The 7,195-nt window shown below is 41.4% G+C and overlaps 1 long non-coding RNA gene across 1 annotated transcript in view; it reads right to left on the reverse strand.

The window, feature by feature from the left end:
• LOC112413219 (uncharacterized) overlaps positions 1 to 6,377 on the reverse strand; it is an 11,927-nt gene extending 5,550 nt beyond the window's left edge. The window contains exons 1-2 of the long non-coding RNA XR_003005921.1: positions 6,318 to 6,377; positions 3,509 to 3,675 (exon numbers count right to left, since the gene is read on the reverse strand). This is a non-coding gene — a long non-coding RNA (uncharacterized LOC112413219). The remainder of the gene's footprint in view (positions 1 to 3,508; positions 3,676 to 6,317) is intronic.
• Positions 6,378 to 7,195: the final 818 nt, after the last annotated feature.

Here is a 7,195-nt window from a genome sequence, read left to right on the forward strand (position 1 = left end):
TTTTTTTTTAGTTTTTTTTTTTTTTTCCCCCCTTTTTTTTTTTTTTTTTTTTTTTTTCTGTCTTTTTGCTTCACTTTTTAGTGTTTGGTTGAATTCTTCCTTTCTACTACCATATTTAAAAATTTTCAAAAGCCCATTTTCATTGTTTTTCAAAGGACCACTTCTTAAAAAAAAAGTCACCTCTTCTTGTTTTCATGGATGAAATATCTTTTCTTACCCCTCCAAGGGTATTAATGTTAGCTGTTTTCCAAGTTTAATTTTTCCTGAAAAGTCTCTTTTTCCTCCAAGATTGTTATTTATTTCAATTTATTTTGTTCTCCATCTTTCTTTAGATATCTGCTCACCCTTGACCGTCTGCTCACATTTATAAGGAAGGGACATTTTGTGTCCATGGTGAGCTTCGCTGAAGAGCAGTAGTTCTCAACTTTACTGAATAGGTGGGGGACTTCTTAAAGTAGATCTCAGGGTCCTACCCCAGTGGTTCTTATTCTGTAGGTCTGGAGCAGGGTGTGAGAATTTGCATTTTTAGTGGGTTCCCAGGTGTTGCCGATACTGCAGGTTTGGAGACCACACTTTGGGAGCCACCGCTCTGACTGTCTGTTTTCTTGGGAACTCCCTGAGAGAGCCATTTTTAGCTATTTCTCCTTGGGTGGTCAGATTCCTCAAAGAAGCATCTTCCAATCTCATGCTCAGGGTCTAGGCCCTGCTGCCGGCATTTTGCTGACCTAAGAGGGCTTGGAGGGAAGGTCTAATCATTAGATGTGTAAGTTTTCATCTGGTCCCCCTGTTGTATTATGGTAGACTTGCCATCAACCATTTCTAGAATCTTCCAGTCCAGAGACCCTCTGTTCCACCCTCTCCAGAGGGAGAAACCTCTCAACTTGCACCAGTGGAGACGAGTGACCGTCCCTCTGCCGGGGATCCAAATGCTTCCCAAGCAGACTCTCAGCTGATCCTCCTAGAGCCCCACATTTAGCTCCACTTACTGGAACCACTAATTCCTGCACATCCGCGGGGTGCTGAGCGCAATGAGTTTGCACCTCACCTCCTACTCTGTCGGCTTCGGATTCTGGTTCTTGGTTCTGAAATGTCAATAGTCCTTGTCCTTCTGCCTGCAGCCGCCAGGACTTTGTTGCTCTGTTCTTCCCCTGCATTTTCTTTGTCCTTGTGGGTTTCTACCCTTTTTAAACCTCCGTTGCTGTCATTTCAGTGGGCTTTCAAGAGGAAAGGGCAATCAGCGAAAATGTTCAATCCGCTCTCTTTACCCCGAAGTCCCTAACAGCACTCTAAAAACATTTGGCTTAGCATTAAGTGCGGATCATTCTGAGCTCTCTGTGTCTGTAAAGATAGATGTGGCCTCACTGTGACTATTTCGGGTTTATGGACTATTTTTTTCTTTCTGTGCTAAAGAAAGCTTCCTAATTCAAAATGATTTTTTTAAAAACACATCTCCAGTAATGACCCCCAGAAGAAAATATGAAGACTCTCGCTTTTTCTGGTTTCTCAGACTTGCATTAATTAGAAAATGCCCTCAAGAAACAGTAAAGCTCTAAATCAGATTCATTTCAATATTCAACTTGTCAGGAGTTTTACAATACTTCTAATGAAGTGCTCAGCATAATGAATTGTACAATTATAATGAAATGGGGTTCTAATGAGCAATTACAATTCCAAGCAAGAGCATTCCAGGTTTTTTTTTTAAATTGTCTTTCTCTCAAACTGGAGGCTAACAAGTAGTTATGAAAAAAATTAATGCGGCGTATCTGTAAGTGGCGCGGCACTCGGTTGAAATGACTCTTACAAATCCAGTTTTCCGCCGTTTGTAGGTGGCAACATAGCTTAAGAAAATGGGTTCTGTATATGTATAACTGATCACTTTGTTATAAAACAGAAACTAACACACCATTGTAAAGCAATTATACTCCAATAAAGATGTTAAAAAAAAAAAAGAAAATGGGTTCTGTGGACCCTTGTGCACTGTTGGTGGGAATGTAAATTGGTGCAGCCACCATGGAAAACAGTACAGGGGTTCCTCAAAAAATTAAAAATAGAACTATCATATGATCCAGCAATTCCACTTCCTTTTCATATCCCAAGGAAATGAAACCAGAATCTCTAAGAGATATCTATACTGTGTGTTCATTCACAATAGCCAAGATATGGAAACAACCTAAGTGCCTATCAATGGATGAATACGTAAGAAGATGTCTATTCAGCCATAAGATAGAAGGAAATCCCGCTATTTGTAACAACATAGGCAGATCTTGAGGCCATCACACTAAGTGAAATGAGTCAGAGAAAGAAAATTATATGATATCGTTTATATGTGGAATCTATAAATGCTGAACTCATAGAAGCAGAGATTAGAATGGTGGTTACCAGGGCCTTGGGGGGTGGATAGGGAGATGTTGTTCAAAGGATACAAAGTTCCAGTTATAAAATGAATAAGTTCTGAGGATCTAATGTATAGCATGGTGATTATAGTTAATAATGCTGTATTATATACTTGAAAGTTGCTAAGAGAGTAGATCTTAAATGTTCTCAACACTATAGAAGAACTAGTAATTATATGATGTGAAGGAGGTGTTAGCTATGGTTGCAATCATTCTGCAACATATAAGTATCAAATCAACACATTGTACACCTTAAACTTACACAATGTTATATGGCAATTATATCTCAATAAATCCGAGGAAAAAAAAGAAAATGTGTTCTCAGGTATGGTCCCAGGATCTTTCCTGATGCATACGAGCTTTCACATATGGAGATGGAGTTGTTTGGATGTGGGTTTCGGGCATGAAGTAATGACTCACTGATCACAGCTACAAATTGAGTCTCATTCATGGAACACTCTCCTTCCCTTCTGGCCTATGAATTTATGGTGTCAAGTGACAGTAAGAGGATAAATGACCCAGAGGTTCTTTGCTACCATCAAGGATCTGAGGCAGAAAAAGGTTGGGAATCATCACGCTTGTTAAAATAAAAGCTGCCTTTACTGAATGCCCATAGTGCATGGGCTGTAAGCACCACGCTGCATGAATTATCATGCATTATTTTGTATTCTCACAGCAACCTGCGAGGCATATATCTTACAGATGAGAAAAGCTGAAGCTTTGAGATGTGGAGTGAAGTGGCCCAAGTTTATGGGCAAAAGGAATCAGAGCTGGCTGAGCCAGGCTCCATGCTCCAGCTGACCTTCAAGGAGGAAGCCACTGTCTTGGCTGCCTTCTTCCTGGCTTTCTTCTTGATCCCCTCGGTGACTCAAATGAAGCCATTTGCTCACTCCCTGCTTTCCGGAACCCGCTTTGTGCAACTGCAGGGGCACTGATTACATTATAGCTTAGAGTGATGTAACGTGAGTGCTCTGCTCTGACCATCTGCTTTCCTCACTGGGATGGTAAGAAACGGTGTGAATTGCCATTGTTATTGGTTACACTGCTTCTGCTGCAAGTAACGGAAAAGTCCAAACTGATCAGCTTAGAGTAGTAAAGAAAATGAATCATCTCACATAAAAGAGGTCCTGGTAGAACTCCTTGGGTTTGGTTAAGCCGGTGACTTTGCAATGCCACCAGAGCCCTAAGTCCTCCTGGCTCGGTCATCCTCAGGGCACTGGCATTGTTCCAGCTGGGCTTCCCCAGGGCTGCAAGGTGGCTACTGCTGTTCCAGGTACCGTATCTTGACGGTGGGAGAAGAGAAACAAATACTGGCATCAGTGCTTTTCAAAATCAAGGCAACATTTCCAAGAAACCCCCAAGCAGACCTGTACTCATGCACCATTGAAAGTTGCTAAGAGAGTAGATCTTAAGTGTTCTCATCCATGCATACACTGGGTCACCCCTAAATCCATCACTGATAAGAGGCACAAGATTGCTGTGATTAGATTAATTTGGATTTATTCCTGAGTCGGATTAGGGAAAAGTCCAGGATATCTGGACAAAATCATGGCTTTGACACCAAAGAGTAAGTCAGGAAAGAACTGGCCATTGGATGCAGAACCAACAGAGACTTCTACTTAAGTGAAGTGTGCTAAACTTCTCTGGAGAAAGATCACTTAGTGGCAACGTTTTTACGTTTCTGTATTTTCAACTGTTCTCCAGGTTGGGGATGTGGGAATGAAAAGGGTTGGGACCTTGGATGAGGAGCTACAAAGAAACTAAAGATACTTCAACTATGTTAGGACTTAAACGAAATTTCCATGCATTTAGACAAACGCTGTAATGGAGAAATACATTTGACTATCAACACGACGACGGAGCAGTAGGATTGAGAATCCATGAAGAGATGGATCTTTATCTTTTAGGTTAAAGTTTAAGATATGGGCTGTTATTAGCTGATCAGAAACAAGTTGAAAACTGGAACTCAAACGTACTGATGACAAGAGTCCCAAAGTGTTGCCAAAAATCCCTGAACTCGTATGTCAGTATTCTGGGCTCCGCTGGGGAGCTGGCACATGGCTCTGCCTCTCCCAAAAGAATTTGGACAGAGTTCTCTGCAAGGCTGACAGATGATGCAACCTGTAACATTTTTTATATGTCTTTTGGGCCACCAGCATGAGGTTCTCTCAGTTCAGTAAAGTACGTAGGTCACAGAGGGATATTTAATTCATCTGTGCTATTCTTGAAGAAATTGAGGATTAATGAGCTTCTCCAGCACATATAAAGTGTTGTCAATTCTTGGAAGAAAAGAACTACCTGTTATGAAGCAGCAACATCCCTAATTATCACTCATTAAGCTTCCCAGCAACCTCAGCCAACAACCAAATACATGGAAAAGAAAGTATCTTTTTTTAAACACAAATCTCATGATATTACCACCTATTCAAAAAGCTTTCATGATGTCCTATTTCCCACAGAACAAAATCCAACTATTTAACTTCACATCCAACACCCTTGGGAATGTGGTCCCTCTTTTTTCCCCACTCTCGTTTCCTCCAGTCTTACCAGATGCCTCACCGTTTCTGGCTGGTATGAACTTTCACATTTTTGTGCCTTTGTCTAACTTCATTTTTTTATTTCTACCATTTAAATACCTATTCATCCTTTAAGACCCTGATTAAACCCAGTTCCTCTAGCAGACTTCCCTTATCAGCTCTCCCTTATTGATTAATCAGAATTAATCAATCTTATCCCTGTGGACTCCCATCTTTGATTCCACCTCTATTTAATGTTTTTAACAGTTGCCCCTCCTAAAGATACTTTAGTGTCTGCTGGACTTTCTGGGCCACTAAATTAAGAGCTTCCTACAATGGAGGCCAGCTATATCTTCATCAATCCCATTTCTTCTTTCTGGGAACATAGGGAGACCTCATTTCTCAGTCTTCCTTGCTGTTAGAGTGAGACTATATGTTTGGGTTCTGACTGATGGAATTGGGTGGAAGTATTGTAAGCAACTTGCAAGACTGGTCTTTTAAAATATTTGATGAGGGCTTCCCTGGTGGTGCAGTGGTTGAGAGTCCGCCTGCTGATGCAGGGGACACAGGTTCGTGCCCCGGTCCGGGAAGATCCCACATGCCGCGGAGCAGCTGGGCCCGTGAGCCGTGGCTGCTGAGCCTTGCATGTCCGGAGCTTGTGCTCCGCAACGGGAGAGGCCACAAGAGCGAGAGGCCCGCGTACCGCAAAAAAAAAAATAAAATTAAATTAAAAAATAAATAAAATAAAATATTTGATGAGCCTCCAGCGCACTCTTCACCTTCTGTGGATAGAGGCCAGAATCACAAGATGAAAGGAACCTGGATTTCTGAGTAACAACTTGTAGGAGAGCTACCCAGGAGAGCTGCTGACCCACTTTGGAAATTGTGTGAGTGAGAAATAAACTACTAGTACATTAAGCCACCGAGATTTGGGGATTACTTGTTATTGCAAAGCAGCCTCACTTACCTTGACTAACACAATTCCTAAGGTAGAGGGGGGCCATGCATCATTCAGTTTTTATTCCCCTGGGGATCAGTGCTTTGCACATCTTTCCAAAGTGGGATGAAGAGTAAATAAAATAGTTGTCATAAACATATATTTTCACCTAAGGAAAGACTGAAATCCCCTTAAGAGCAACATCTCTATTTTCTGTGAACATGAGATTAATGATTTAACAGATGTGTGTTTCTGATATTTGCTGGCCGACTTCAGCAATGAGACTGAGGGGAAAGCGAGGTGGAAAGAGTTGCCAGCCATTCTCCCCACAGTTGGCTGGCCTGCTCCTTCTGGATGTGGCTTAGCTGTCACCTTCAGAGCAAGGTCTTCAGGGCTCACCATGCTACAGGAATACTCCACCTGCTTTCTAACATTATTCTCTATCTTAGCAGCTATCTTCATAGAATTTACCTCAGGTACTTCCCTGGTTGTCCAGTGGTTAAGACTCCACCCTTCCAATGCAGGGGGCACAGGTTCGATCCCTGGTCAGGGAACTAAGGTCCCACGAGCTGCGTGGCCAGAAAAAAAAAGAAAAAGAATTCACCTCAGGTTGTAATTATTCGCCTGGTTTGTTTGAATTCCAGATTAGACTGGAAACTTTGTAAAGGAACCACATCCGTCTTGTTCACTGTTGTTTCCAGGTACCTAGGGCATGTCCGGCTCACAGTAATGCACACTCGTGATGATTGGTAAGGTAAGGAAGGAAAATGAAGAAGCCCCGAATAAAAAAAAAATCACTGTAGGGTGGAGGCAAATAGCTCACACTTCCAAACCTCAGAGTCACAGCTGTACACAGTAAAATAACCAATGAAAAGGCAAAATTATGTTCCACATTTAAGAAGAAAGGAACATGACTGAAGCACTAAAAACATGACCATATAACGTGTTTAAAAGCAGGTGACTTCACATCTATAGGAGGAAATCTTAGTTAACTGGAAAAATCATTCAACATAATTCCACAAAGAGTCAAAATAAATGAGACATGACTAGTCATTCTTTCACCAGTTCAGCAGTTCATTTCTCAACAAATATTTACTGTGTATCTAGAAGATATAGAATATTTTTCTGGAAGTTGCTGGGAATTTTAAGTAGCAGATAACACCCTCCTCTTTCTCTTCCTCTACAGTGACTTATAATTGAAAACATTCAAGAAAAGTGGCCTTGCCTCCTGTTTCCACCTGAGACCAGGTGCCATAGTTCTCTCTATTCCCATTGTGGGTCCTTTGTTGTACCTGACATAGAACTCCAAGGCAAGTGACTTTTTTTTTTTTTTTTTTTTTTTTTTGTGT

Source organism: Neophocaena asiaeorientalis, unplaced genomic scaffold (assembly GCF_003031525.2).
Source record: "Neophocaena asiaeorientalis asiaeorientalis breed wild unplaced genomic scaffold, Neophocaena_asiaeorientalis_V1.1 scaffold14, whole genome shotgun sequence".
NCBI lineage: Eukaryota > Metazoa > Chordata > Mammalia > Artiodactyla > Phocoenidae > Neophocaena > Neophocaena asiaeorientalis.